Source organism: Canis aureus, chromosome 12, assembly GCF_053574225.1.
Source record: "Canis aureus isolate CA01 chromosome 12, VMU_Caureus_v.1.0, whole genome shotgun sequence".
Taxonomy (NCBI): domain Eukaryota; kingdom Metazoa; phylum Chordata; class Mammalia; order Carnivora; family Canidae; genus Canis; species Canis aureus.
Window position 1 is genome coordinate 36,191,272 of NC_135622.1, and position 15,489 is coordinate 36,206,760.

Here is a 15,489-nt window from a genome sequence, read left to right on the forward strand (position 1 = left end):
GGTTCTATTATTGTCCCCATTTTACAGACCAGTTAACTGCAGATCAGAAATAATAAGAGACTTGTTTAAGGTCCCATAGGTAATGGGTGGTGGTGCTGGAATTTGAATACAGGTAGTGTGGCTACATATTCTGAGCAATCAGTCACCACCTTACATGGCCTCTAATCTGGGGAGAACAGAGGGGCATATGCTATGGTTTATGTCTTGGTTCCTCAAGGAGGATCAGAGGTGACTGTTTCTCATGGTGAGTGCAGAAAGGTATTGTTCCTTAATTTAGGATGACCCAGGGTTGGATAGGCAAGCCGCCCTCCCACTGCTTGAAACAGCCAGTTCTGAAGCATCTTTCTCAATTCTGCAGAATTAGTGTAGTTAGTGTTGTATTATGGGTTGAATTGTATCCCCTCAGAAAGATATATTGAAGTCATAACCTTTAGTAGTTCAGAATATGAACTTGTTTGTAAATACTTTACAGAATGATAAAGTTATTTTGTTATGGTAGCCCTAGGAAATAATATAGGTTGAAAGTGGTTTTCAGGTGTGTGAGGTGGCCTCCCATTATTTGAAGACTACTTAGACTCTCAAGAGGGGATCTAATTTCAGGGAGTAGAATAACTTAAAACCTCCACAGAGAGGTTAATGAGGTATCACAGGAAACAAAAATCTCACGTGATCACTGAGGACCTCAATTAAAACTTATTTCATGTTTATCAGCACCTCAAAAACACTCACCTAAAAACATAATTTGTGTCAGAATCTGAGTTAGGCTACTGTTATTAGATATTGTAGTTAGGTTCTAGGGAAGATTCCCCCCTCCCAAAGCTTTGGAAGGCCTCCCTCTCACCAACTTTATCACCATTATTTATGGTACAGGGACAATCCTACTTGATTGGATGAATATAATTTATTCCATATTCTAAAAGGACAATACTCCCTATTCAAAATGGTAGCCTTCTTTTATTGGACAATAGTCCCAGACTATATGCCAGGTATTTGATTGTCAAATTACAAGCTAGTTTTCATAGGTCAATGTTTTATATGAGGAACAGAAAGCACCAAGAAAAGCTCATTTCTTTATAGAACATTGCCATCTTCTTTCTTCTATCCTAGAAAAATACATTAGAGATGTCAAATTGTTGCTGTATTTATTGACAATTCCTTGATCTTTATTCTTACGTACAAGATTTGGCCGGTTGGAGAGCATGAGCTCAATCTAGACAGAACCTCAGGTACAGATACTTTTGCAAACCTGGCCCTATTATGGCTCTGCTCGGATTGGAGCCAATAGGAACAGTCTTTCAACACAGAAGACCATAGCCTTTGGATTGTGTTTGGTTTCCTTTCTTTGAAACTTGGCTCTTAACGATCTGGTTGAGCTCACTTCAACCCCTCCCACTCCTGGCTATAGAGAAAAGTCGCACAAACATTCTTTCTTACATGAGTGTTAGGGCTCTATTATTTCAAGCAAGGAGTGGCCTGAATAGGCCTCTGACCCCACTAGCCAATTATTGCCCAAAGAAAAGGCCACTGATAAGGCTCTTAGCCTTTTTCTTACTTTTTTCTTTTTCCAAACAAGTTATGTCTTTGCTAGATATTCTCATCTTTTAGCATGTTTATAAATAAATAACAGTCCCACACAACTTGTTGCTATTTCCTCGATGAGCATTTCATAATGGTTTCCCTTAGAGCACACAATAGAAAGCATTTTTCTCAAAGCTAAAGAGGTTTTCAGTACTATGTTGATATTTTATTTTGCTAAAGATGGGTGTTTGGTTATATTTGCTAATCAGGCTAATATTAGATGGAGTAGAATTTTGAGGCTTTACCACTTTTATCTGGGTTTGCAGTGGTTTCAAAATAATTTTCTTAAAGTCATCCTGGCCTTGATAGAACTCTCAATGTTGACCTTATAGAAGGGTGGCCTGGATGTCCATTCAGTGGATATTTGCTTGATGGAGTCCCCAGCTTCTGCAAAAGGATGTGGGCTCTAACTCCAGCTCTGGGGTCTGCTTGGGCACCGGAAGAAGAATTCAATGGTCCAGGGAATAGACATTCTCAAAACATTTGCCATCACCACACAATATCAATCAAAAGCTAGATGGAACAGTATTTAGAGAAGGTTACTAAAATTCTTCCAATGCCAGATATTCTGAATTAAATCCTTAGATCCAAGCTGATAAGCAGAGGCTGGAACTCTGTTTCTGTTGTGCCAATCATCTCTGTCTTCTCTTTCCCCCTTTCCAGAAGAACACTTTTTCTCTGTATCAATCCATGTATGTGCCAGTAGCATATATCGAGTTATTTTAATAAGCAGCCCCGTGGATCTTGTTGTATGAATTGTAAAGAAGCTGTGATGATTGTTCATTATATCACCTACTTATGAGGATTCCAGGGAAAGTTCCTATCTTGTCTGAGTACCAAGAACAATTAGACTTCCCCAGGAAATTTGGATTGTTGGTATCTTATGGACACTGTGAATTGCATAACTTTTCATGTTGGCTGCCAGAAAATTTAGGACCAGATTTATGGCCCACCTATTGCACACATGTGGGTTATTATGATATGCATTTTTCGACTCATTCCTGGCTCTGCTTCTACTCTTGTTTTACTTTCTTCTCTTGCCCCACTTTTAACAGATGCCATAGGGTTATCTTTGATGTGTCTTGTTGTAGGCTGTTTCAAATCTTTTCAGGAATAGGGCAAAATATGAAAATAAACACATAAACATAAGTGAAATAATCTCAAATAGAGTTCTGAAGGGAGAGTTTGCAGATTGGTTGGTGAAGAGAAAATAGGGGTTTCCAGATGCAGGGAGCAACGTGAACAAACATAAAATCTTCCTTATTACAGTTAAAGTGATGTAGCAAAGCTGTTCAACGGAGATCTCTAAAATAGAACGTGGAAAAAGATGCATGATATAAAATGAAATTGCATCTAAAATCTCTGTCTGAAATATTTCATTTTAGGAATAAATTTGTGAAAATATTTTAGTTACTCTACATTGGAATGAAACTTAGAAATTCTCTGAAAAAAAAGGGAATCAAGATAAGAGAATCATATTAGTATATTTAGATTAATACATTTTTATATGTTATTTAAATACCTCAGAAAGAGTTAGGTGAAGACATTCTTTCAATTTTATTCATGCCTTCCAAAGATCATACCTACATCTATGTGAAAAACAAACATGGGAAAACACCGAACATTTTATAGTGAGATTAGGTCTAAATTGGAAATTCAAATGAATAATGATGGTAATAATTCAAAGATAAGAAACATTATGTCTACTTTACTTACCTGGAGATCTTTTAATCTTAAAGCTCAATTTTCATCGAATGAGAATGAATCGAATGCCCATGAGATTTTGGGCATTGTATCTAGTTTATTATCGCTATAGCCAAAGTATACAGCTCATTGTCCAGAACATCGTGGATTATCAGTATGCCTTTGTTGAATGAATAAGTGAATGTGTGAATGAATGAATGAAATGAAAGCTAAGTTTAGACTGTATTCGTACAATCAGGGTTAAAATGATTTGGCTTTAAAGAAGCAATGACAGGAACATTTGGTTTTGCCCATTTGGAGAATATAGGCTAAGATAAAATTCCTTATAGAGTTAATATCCCAGATAGCTACTTAAATGTTACCATTTCTATGATAATTTGAAGACCTCTTTCCTTCCACAGTGTGGAGCCTAACCCACGATGATAATTTTGTGAAATAAATATCCTGTTGCTGTTAGAATAATGAATGCTAATGGTGTAATGAACTTGAAGACTGTTAGCTACTCCCCATGGAGGGGAGAGGCTAATGACTGGGAAGTGATACATGTGGCCCAAATCACTTGGCTCCATTTTCATGGAAGCTGTGTGGCACAGCAGTTACATACACTCACTCTGGAGACAGGTAAGTCACCACTAGAGTCTGTTTCATCTCTAAGATGAGAATAATAGTTTCTACCTCATAGGATTGTTCAGAAAATATGATGAAATAATGAATGTGAAGTATTTGGAAGAGTGCTTGGTATTACTGAAATCAAGGGTTCCAAAGTATGGCCAAGTTGTATTATTAGAAAGCAAAGTGTAATTAGCTTGAGAGTTCAAAGTCAGCTTTCTATATGAAAATTTCCCTCACACCCGAGAAGAATGGATTGCTTCCTTTTCTAAAACACCTTTTATGCATGCTACCCCCCCCCACCTCTCAAATAGTGACCCTTTTCAAGATAGGGTCTGCCTGCATGTTAGGCAATTTAAAGTTGTCTATTAATTTTATTTCAATAATTATCAATATTATCCTTCAATGAAATTAATGCAGTCATCTGAGACCAAGACACTGTACACACAGATGACTTAATGATTCGTTCAGTTATTCAAACTATGATTTTTTTTGCCCTTAACTGTTTCAGAGAGGAATAATTTAGTCATACTGACTATTTGTCTAGATAAGGGTTTTTCAAACTTGGCATTATTGACATTTTAGTCTGGATAATGTTTTGTCCTGTGCAGTGTAGGAAGATTAACATTATCTCTGGCCTCTATCCACTAGACATCTGTAACACCTGCCTTCCCCACCAGTTGTGATAGTAAAACATGTCTTCAGATGTCGCTACAGGTATCCCAGAAAGCAATGTCCTCCCCAGTTGAGGACCACAAAAATAGATTACATTATGTAGTTGCTTCTCTTTATTGTACTTTATAATGAATCTCTGGAATATGCCCTGAAATAAGATCATGGAATCTTCTTTCCAAGGCTATCTACACACAGAATGACGATTCTCAGTTCTGGAAGGTACAGAGAGTTGGATCAAGTGGCCTTTTCAGGTAGCTCTCAATTCTCTGGATTGATGATCAGATCCTACAAGCCTCCTTGGGGGAGTCCTCTGCTTTTCTGCATATTTAAATATTTAGCATGCAATCTTCATGTTTACCCTTCTAGGATGTATCATATAAAGGACTCTAGCTGAAATTACTGGAGAATAATTGCAAATCTTGCTTCCTTTAAAACATTTTTGCTTTGTTTATTAGTTTCCAATTTACCATATTTGCCTTATCCTTCCCCAATGCACAGAGCATGCTGAGTCATTCACTACATCTACTGAATATATTAGGACAGGAGGTTTGCTGTGACTGTGGCTGTGCACACATCTCAGAGCCTCTCTGCACATCAAGTGGCTAACACACCTGGTGCTTAGAATATATCCTAGCATGGCTGCTATAGCAAACTCCTAGCACCCACTCCAATTCTCTGCCCCACCCCACAGACAATCAGAGTATTGTGCAGAACAATCCCAGAGTTGTTCGAAGAGCATAGCTTAGGGCCCAGGGGCTTGCTGTTAATTTGTGGCACTAGATCAAGAATGATATGGCAGTAGCTTTATGAATGTGCTTAGGAAAGTCTTATATCAACAGTACCTGAGGCTCTGGCCCTTTCTCTCAGCCTTCTACTGTCCCTGAAAACAATGCTGTATGTATTTGAGGAGTTGGACATGTTCTGGGAAAACATGCATTAGGAATGCACCCAAGCCCACAGTGGCCTCTGAGTTTGTTGGCATATCCCTTGGTATTCCTCTGTCTCAGATGTACGTCATTACACAGGTGAAGGAAAGTAAGATTGTGCATGCTTTGTTAGATGTCTGTTGGGCTTCATGGTCAGGGTTGGGACACAGAGTCGTAAGAGGCTATGAGGAAGCTAAGAGGAAGCTCTAAAAGAACCAGATACTTCTTGTTTCCATAAAGTGTCCTCCAGTTCCATCCCAAACATGTTTGAATGAAGCCTTTTCCCAAACTCTAGTCATCCTTCAATTATACATGTGATTAAGTTAAAATAAATCACACTTAATTGGTGGCATACAATAGAATCTAACTTTAGAATATCTACAACACTATATAGGTAGAAAATACTAGTGACAAGGAAGATTAGCTAAAGGAAGAGGCAACAATAAATGAACCCATAACCTTTTCCCAGATGTATGGTTCTGACTTAAACACAGATAAAGCAGAATTGTGAACAAGATTTAAAGAGAACTCACAAAGGATTCCCACTTATTTAAGTAATTTTTTTAGCACTAAGTTTATATGAAGCATGGAAGAATATTTATTTTGAACATTAGTGACTTGTGTTGGCACAACGTTTTTATTGACTATTATTCCAAGCTATGGCTTTTATATTTTCCTGTTCTCTTTGACTGATATTTAATGAGTATATTTTAAAGAACATTTTTTTTTGCTATTTTATGGCCAGGGTGCTAGCTCTAGCAACTGGAAATTTGTAAAACTGTACAATATAGCCCTTCCAACATGGTTCCATCAGTTATACACCAATAAATAACAGTGATTTCAAGGATGATTAATCATAATCATTATAAAGCACTTTGGCCAAGCCAACATCTGTTTCCATGGATACAGCTGCTGGCCATCCAGGTTTTGTAATTTATATGTTTTAGTTATTGTTCCCAGATGACTATGAGGACCATTCTACACAATATGACCTTTTAACTTTAGGCCCCAATGGACTCTGTGGTTTCCATGCAGCGTGTAGTGCTTTTGAGAAGTTTTTATTGAGAATTTGTAGGGCTCTGAGGAAATGAAGCAGGATTTCAGAGGTCTTCCCATCATTGCTTCCTTGAAGAGGCAAAGTGAAGAAAAGTACAGTGGTAACAATGTCAATAACAGGCAACTGACTAACTGGCAACGTTGTCAGTGAATCAGAGATCTAAAGATCCACAAGGTACTGGGGAAACTGAGAAGTGGGAGGTTGGAATGTCTTGCTTCATGTCACGCTGAAATTGAGTGGAAAGCTGGTTCCTAGCCAGATCCCCTGACACTCAGGCCAGGGCTCATCTTTTCCTCAATTATTTTAGACAAATAGGTTTTATTCAGTTCTTTATTGAATGAATGTTTGTTAAACCATACTACGTGCCAAGCTGTAGGCTCAGTGTTGGCAAGTTAGTGTCAAGTCAATGAGAGAAGTCAAAACTTGTCTTGGTTTTCGCCTGTGTGGCTCAGAGTCTAGTGGGGCAAGGCTTGCATTAAGCAAATAGTGACACAGGCTAATGGACAGTTAGGCTGTGACAAGTGTTGAGTAGGTGAGAGCTATCATATCCTGAGGGCCTGTCACTGGGCATTAGGTCTAGTTACAGAGGTAAGGACAGGTTTCTCTGGAGGCAATGTCACCTGAGCTGAGATCTGAGGAAGGAATTAACTTTGTGAAAATGAAGGAAATAGCATGTCAGGGATGAGCATGTGCAAATGCCCATGGCAAGAGAAAGCAAGATGAGTACTGGCACTAAAAGGAGGTGTGACAGGAGTGTAGAAATATAGGACAAATGATCAGGGGCCTGATTATACAGGGTTTGTGTAGCGCATAATAAAATATTCTGTTCCTATACTAGTTCTAGAAAGGACTCACCTGCAATAGCCTAGCCTGACTGGGTTGTATCAGAATCAGTAGGAGTAGCTGGGGACTAGTGATTGGAGTCTATCTAACTGGAAGGGTAGAGACATGCTTCAGTCCTTTGCCCCTTTAAAAACCCTACTGTGACTTTTTCTACATTTCTTCTGCACAGCCAGATATTGAAAACGGCATGAAAGCCCTGAGGTCTTCACTGTGATTGGATAGTCTGGTTTTATATGTGACAGGTATCCAAGGTCCTGGTCTCCTCTCAGCAGAGGAGGGAGATCACACAGTGGACTGTGGTCACAGGGCTGAAAGAATAGGTTTAGTGTAGACCTTTCTCTTTCTATGCAGAGGAACCAACACATAATGTAATCAGACAATGACATCCCATCACCGTAATCAATTCTGTTGGTTAGAATAAAGTCACAGATACTGCCGATACACAGAGGGAGTGGACTATAGAAGTGTGTGAACACCAAGAAACAGATCATGGAGCTGGTCTGCCAGCCACACTCTCCATGCCCTAACTTCACAGACACATACACAGGGATTGTTTGCATAAAGCCTGGGCGAGTTTTGCACTCTCTGTGACTCACTGAGTCAGAGAGACCCCTTGACATGGTATTGTTGCCCTCTAAGAGGACTATGGAAGTCAAAATCCATTGGTGGGAAGGAAATCCTCTAGCCTAGTTCTTTGTAGAATGAATGACAAATCTACATCAACTGGTACGAGTGATGAGGGAAATGGGAAGGTCTCTGGGGATTTTCTCTAGTTCATCATGCTAACCTTAGAAGGGAATCAGCAAGGAAGGAAAAGGGAGCTTGGCTGTAAAGGCAGGAGAAAGCAGGTTTGGGGCAGGACAGGAACTCACTGCTCTGGATGAAGGTCTGGTCCTGCTGTTTCTGGTGGGTCATCCTCCTTCTATGGGATGTGCTAGTCAACAAGCAACTTGGAATAGGTGATCTCTCAGTCTCTAGAATGGTAGTCTCTCTGTGTGTGTATGTGTGTGTGTGAGAGAGAGGGAGACAGACAGACAGAGACAGGCAGACACAGAGACAGAGAGAGAGACAGAGAGACAGATGGGATGGAGGGACAGACAGGGCCAAATCTTAAGTTTTATTTAGCTAGATGGTGATGAAGGAAAATCTAAGACATAAAGGCTACAAATCCAAGATTATGGCCTTTGGTGTTAATTTATCATCCTGTAAGAAAGAGAAGACTTAGCAGAAAATTGATTTGCCCAAGGTGTTGCATTAGTTAGTTTACCAGCAACACGGGGCCCAGGGTTGACGTCTGATTTCCAGTTTGTACTTTATTGCTTCCCTGTGAATCACTAGGTGAAGGAGGTATGTTCCAGGTTTTTTTCGGGAGGATACAAACAAAGGGAAAGAGATCACAGGAGAGTGACAGGACCCCTGATTACAGCTAGGCAAGTTTCAAACTTCTACTTCAGTGGAGTATGATAGAAGTTTACTGCTTTGAACAGAAAATTTCTATTTTTTGAAATATCTCTCTTGTATAGACATTCTTAGTCTCCCTGGCTGCTCTTCACTCTACCCTTGCACAGAGGATGCATGGAGTTTTTTGCTTCGTATTCTTATGCAACCCTGAAAAGCTTGCTAGGCACGGTCTACTGTGCAGGCCTTTTGGGGCTGATGATCTTACTCTGGCACATTTTTGAACCTTGTGAGTGGTAGTGTGCAACCTGACGATAACACAGGTCCCTGCCAAGACAGGGCTGCTGACAGTGCTGTCACCTTTTTGTAGCCAAGGCCAGTTCCCCAGTGTGTTACAAAAGAGTTTCACTAAGCCTTCCTTGCTCATAATCTTGGGGATGCAAGTGAAAACAACAATTAGTAGCAATTTTCACCCATCAGATTAGCAAAAATGAAAAAGATTGAATAGCCAGTAGGATATCAGTGATATCATCACTTTGGAGAACAATTTGGCAGTTTCCAAAAAAACTAAAAGTGCATATTCATTTCATTTCCAAATCTATATCCTAAAGAGGAAGCTCATCTAACTGCATAAGCAGACCTGCATAAAGCTGCTCCTCTTTCAGCATTGTAAAATATTTGAAACAACCTAAGTGAAAAAAATATAAAGAAATATCCTAACAGAATAAATATAATGGGGTTTGTTCATACAATGGAACATAATCCAGAGGTAAAAAAATAAATGAATACAATCTCTCTACGGGAACATGGATAGATCTCACAAATGTAATATTAAATGGAAATACTGCAGAACAATATCATTTTATGATGCAGATTATTTAAATGTGGAAAGCAACACACACACAAAAATATGCATTATCTATGGATACATAAATATATGCCCAATATCACAAGTACATAAGTAATGTATTGAATATATAAAAAATAAATGCATCATATATAAAATATATTATATATTTATATAAAAATAATATATTATATATAATAATGTTAATAATAATAATAATAAATATATATATAGGAGTTGCTTCTGAGAAGGAGGGAGGAAATTGAGTTGGAGGGTAAGAGGAGACAAAGAGCACTTTCATTTGATTTGTAACCTATTATTTCCTTAAAAATTTAAAAAATGTCAATATATGATCATGCATGCATGTATGCAAGATGCAGGAATTTTTTTGGGGGGGGGAACAGGTTTTTAATTTTATCTTTTGAGGTTCATAAAAAGTTCTCAAAAATAATATTAATGAAAAAGATTACCATTTCTCACCAAGGGGAGGAATGTGCAACTTTGCAAATATACTCCTTTTAATTAGAGTGAGAAGGCTACTCTGAGTTGAAAAGAGTTTCAGTGGGTTAGCTGCAGCAGAATTTAGGAGAATGGCACGCACAACAAATGGGTAACTACGTCCAGATATGACCCCTCGGCAGACACATTCAAGTATATTTGGAACCACAGAACTTTTAAAAAACGATGTGCTCAAAGAAGGCTTTAAGGAAACATTGCATTGGATATGCATGGTGATCGCGGCTAATTGTATTTTTAATAGAATTATTCTTTGGTGTCTAGGAAAAGGACATTGAAAAGCAGAAAATAAATTATTTTTTACATTAAGTCTAAATTTCAGACTAGTTCTGATTGTGACAGAAATTGCTTTGTTGAAGGTTTTTCTGCTGTTCAGATGGGTGGCCATGGAGCAAAAGCACTTAAGGAATTAGAGGAGAACCAATACACTTAAAGTTTTGAAGGCAAAGGCAGAGATTTGCAGAAGTAAACATTTCCACTCAATAATGTTCAGGAAACCAGACCCCTTGCTGATTTGATTGCTAGAGTAAAAAAAATCCAAAGACACTGCTGGAAATACTCTGATTTTTTTTCAACTCAAATGATTGAGATAGTTTAATGGTGATGCAACCACAGATTTCTGTATCTCAGAAACCTATTTTTGCTTCATATCATTAGAACTCTGTTTCAGTAGTAAATTATTCCAAGGATTATTGGTAGTGATTTTGTGTGTGATTCGCTATGTAGGGTACACAACTGGTGTAGAATCAACACTTGCCGTTCAGTGAGGAGGTGTTAAACAAACAGGAGACCGGATTTGTTTCTTTTTTTGCTACTACTTTCTCCCCAGCTCATCCCTCATTTTGGTTCCAGATCAAACCTCTCAAGGAATCTCTGATGCTATCATTCCCTTTTTTGGAAATATTCAAGGATATCTCACTTTCCACTCAATTTAGAACAAACTTATGAGCCTATGCTAATGCTCTTCCCCAGTGTCCTTCCCCACTGTTCTACGGCATGCCAGGCCAAGTGGGTTATTTTTTTCCACTTTTACTGAAGCAGCCTAAGTGGGTTAGCTTTGGGATCTTTTCTGAGTATTTCTCACTTTGTGCTCATTTTTCCCCTTACCTGTCATACTTCTCTTGTCCATTTTACCTGCTCTAGACATTACAAGAATTACCTTAAAACTTATAACCTCCATGAAATCTTTCTTAATTCCACCCCATGAAACACTATACTTCCTGCACAGCATTTGAAGTGGGTTGTCTGTGTATTTATGGGTTTTTGAGTATTAATTCAGCCTTTCTCACTCCACTGCCAGCTTCTCCAGCACTGGACTTATGACTTATTTATATTTATGTCCCTCACAGCAGCTAGCACTGTGTCCTACAAATAGTAAGTGCTTAGTTAATGTTTAATTAATGATTACCTGATTGAGAATGCAGTTGTATGGAAATGTTGGCCTAGTCAGCTATTAACTGACCTGACTTCAAATGTCAACCTTCCAATTGTCTTAACAAACCGAGACGAACCTTTGTTTTATGTGGCAAATTTTCCTAGAACAGGCCAGGCTCCACAGTGTACTTGTTTTCTTACTGCCATATGTGGAGATTTCTTTGGTGACACGGTGAAGCCAGAGTTCAAGGACCTCCAGAAGTTCTCATCCTGTGGGACTGCCAATTTTCTTAGGAGGCTAAAGATTTTCTTTCAGGTCAATGTTTCCAGCTCTGTGGCATCAGGGATAGTTTTCAGAGTTTTTATGCTGATTTGCTGTGGGTTGAGAAGACTCCATGGCACCAGCACCATCATATCTGGATAGGCAGGTATGTGTAGAGCGAAATGACCTTAGGACTCAGGTCCTTGGAATATTTCAGGGAATATTTGCCCAATCTTTGCCTGAATTATATATAATGTGGATCCTTATTTTATTCATTAGTTTAATTTACTTATCTATTCTTTGTCTTCTTCTGTAACAGGTTTTAAGTTGTTTATGGCCAACACATATATCAACACAGTGAAATATAAATAGGAGAGAAAAATGTTAAGACTAGGGCAAATGTAAGTTTGAGTCAGAGAAAAAATAAGATGGGCAGGAAGATGAAAGGAAAAAGAAGAAATCTCAGTGTTCATACTATGCGGGTCTTCAGATTTGTGAGAGGTGAACAAGAAATTGGGCTCATGTTGGCAACCGAGATGAAAACAAAAGTTGGCTTGGGATATAGTTTTAATATCTAAAAGAATAATATCAACGTTGGTGAGAAAAAATACTTCCCTGGATTAAAATCTAAACTAAATTGATCATGGAACTTCTCCTAAGGACGGTGGATCATATTCTCAACAGCAAGGCACAAAGCTGTGTGACATTAGTATCATTTCTTGGTAAACTACAAAGAGACAATTCTATATGAGATCCATTTTCAAGGGCCACTATGTCTCAGGACAAGTGTGCTCCTTCCCTGGGATTAACTTGATTTGAGGGCAAAACCTGAGATGCTAGGAAGAATGGAAAGACTATCAGAAAGTCCTTCATAAATATCTCCTTCTTCAAGCAGGCTTTGGATGTGAGGTGAAAGGCATAGAGTTCATGATTGCATTTTTTATGAGCTCATGAAGGATTCTTCATTATTAATTGAGGGTGCATTATTAATTATTAATTGGCCCTTAGTCACATTGTATGCTGAATTATCCTCATTACCACCACCTCTACCAACCTCACCCTCAACCTCAAAAAAGTATCTATTTAGCTGCCATAGTGATATGCACATAGTTGATGATTAATGAATATGAGTTGAATTAACCATGCTAGGAGCCAGTTGAAAGTAAACCCCAAATTTATTTCTCTTTAGAAATTGACCATTAAGTAAGCACTATCAGGGCTAAACAAAATTTTCCGTAATCAAATGCATTTGCATGAAACACTCAGTTTGCAAGTTAAGGGGAAAATGGTCCTAAGAATTATATCCATGAAGTGGGACTTCAGAATGTTTTTTTTTTTTTTTTCTCAGAATGTTTTAAAATGATAATGAAGGGATGGTCAGAAAATGTATTCTAGACAAAGATCAGTGTTTGAGAAAAAAGTCAGTAGGGAGAGCACTTCTAATCTTATTTCAAGGAGTCTAAACCCATAAAAACTATGAAAATGGACATTTCTGCAAAGATTATTTCATTTTACCCTAAAGCTGTCCCACCTACTAGAGATTGGTATCTAGTCAACTATTGAAACAGACCCAGTGAGACTGCAGAAAGACCTCTAGGTCACAGCACCAGAACTAAGAATGTTTTCTGATTTCAAATCCAAAGCTTTAAACCTTAGTCTTCCACCTCTCCAGTAGCTAAAGATGCATTTAATAAATATTCTACAGGGAAGAGGAGACATTCCATTTGCTGACTCTCTTCCTCCTTACCATCTTATCCAACTACACCCCTTGTATTTTGCAGTTCCTTCTCATCTTGGTTCCTCTTAGTGCCAATCCATAAAGGCAGAGCACAGCATCATTGCGTGGATGTTGGTACTTATGGATTCTTCAATTTGGAGAATGAGGTAAAAAAAAAACCCCACAAATAAAACCTGTTCTCTGAAGAATGTTACAACAGTTCCTGACAAAGCAGGAGCAACATAACATACACTTAACATATAAGTTATGGCTTGAGTTCAACTGTAAGTATCAAATACCAAAAATAATTGTAGCTTAATCAAGACAGAAGATGTGCAAGGGGCATCTAGGGGTGGTCATCCAAGGCTGGGAGAGCAGACCCGTGGTGGCTTCATGTCCTAGGATCCCTCCTGCTTGGCCAGTCTTAGCATTGGCTGCTAGTTACTGTGTCAATCCATGACCTAAGTTGCTTCATGGAGCTCTAGGCATTATATACACTGAAGAGTGGCTGCAGAGGGAACTGGAGGAAGATGAAATGGTTCATCTCCTTTTTAAAAGATAAAAGAGAAGTCTTACCCTTAAATACGGAGAACAAACTGGTGACCACCAGAGTGGAAGGAGGTGGAGGAATGAGCAAATTGGGTGATGCGGAGTAGGAGATACAGGCTTCTATTTATGGAGTGAGTAAGTCATTGGATGAGGAAGGGGGAATAGAGTCAGTGGTACTTTAACAGTGTTGTATGGTAACTAAACTTTTGATGAGCGCATCATAAGGTACAGACTTGTCAAATACTATGTTGTACACCTGAAACTAATGTAACATTGTGCACCAACTATATGTCAATAAAAACAAACAAACAAACAAATAAATAAAAAAAGTGGACTTAAAGAGGTCCAGTTGGGTCATATAAGACTTTGATTTATATCTCATTGCTCAGTGTTTGGCCACAGGCCACAGAAGAGCTGGAAAATGAAAACTGGTCTTGGAGGTAATGTGTCCCACTAAAAATGGGGACTCCACTACTGAGGAAGGGAGGAAGCCATAGATGATTTAGACTCAATTATTGTAGTTAGGATTTCTAGTTTCTGATGATTACAGATCTCAGACATTTTTTTTTTTACAACTTAATCAGGTTTCTCATTTAGGTTACTCTCTGAGTTGCATTAACTCTTGATTTCATTTAGACATAAATAAGTCTTATTTCCTATGTTCTCACAAAAAAAAAAAAAGAAAATGAATGGATTGATATCTCATTTTTCTGTTTGCTCTAACTATAGTTGATTAAAAACTCAAAATGTTTGTGATAAATTTTACTTTTAAATATCTGATATTTACTTCTTTCCTAATATTGCTCCCATTTTTTACATTCACTATTTACTTGTATTTTTAAAACTGAGGACTCTTTCTGATCCCACGTGAAGTTTATATCACTTTTTTCTTGTTTTGGGCAAGAATTTTTGTGAGATTAAAACTACCTACCTACAAATCCTTCATGCCAAATTTAATTATGTCTGAATTCAGAACCACTCTTAATAAAAGATGATAAGAAAGATAGGTGCTGTCATCTTTAATTTCTAAATTTTACTCCATGGCGTAGGATTCCTGATCCTCCTTAAGTTAGACATAAAAGAAACTGCATCCTACAAATCACAAGGTAGATTAGAAAACATTTGAAACCCCTTTCCTCTTCATGCTTTCTTGCTAAAAATAGGCTCCTGCCTTTAGAATTCCTTCCATACTTTGCTTAAAAGATGGTTTATTCATTGCCTATGAAAAGTCCTTATGAATCCATATGAATGCTTCTAGAATTTTCCATCACCCATTGGACTCACTTAACTCCATTCATGTATCATTCTTTTAAAGTTGTTACAGAAAAAAGTTTATTTTTGGACATAGGTAAAACGAAACACCTAAAGCGTCTCAACACCATGGCTCCATATTTGCCCTATTTCCTAATAGTACTTAGTTTCACTTAATTTAAA

The 15,489-nt window shown here is 38.0% G+C and overlaps 1 long non-coding RNA gene across 1 annotated transcript in view; it reads left to right on the forward strand.

The window, feature by feature from the left end:
- Positions 1 to 3,688: 3,688 nt before the first annotated feature.
- LOC144324673 (uncharacterized) overlaps positions 3,689 to 15,489 on the forward strand; it is a 42,887-nt gene continuing 31,086 nt past the window's right edge. The window contains exons 1-2 of the long non-coding RNA XR_013390098.1: positions 3,689 to 3,903; positions 13,571 to 13,790. This is a non-coding gene — a long non-coding RNA (uncharacterized LOC144324673). The remainder of the gene's footprint in view (positions 3,904 to 13,570; positions 13,791 to 15,489) is intronic.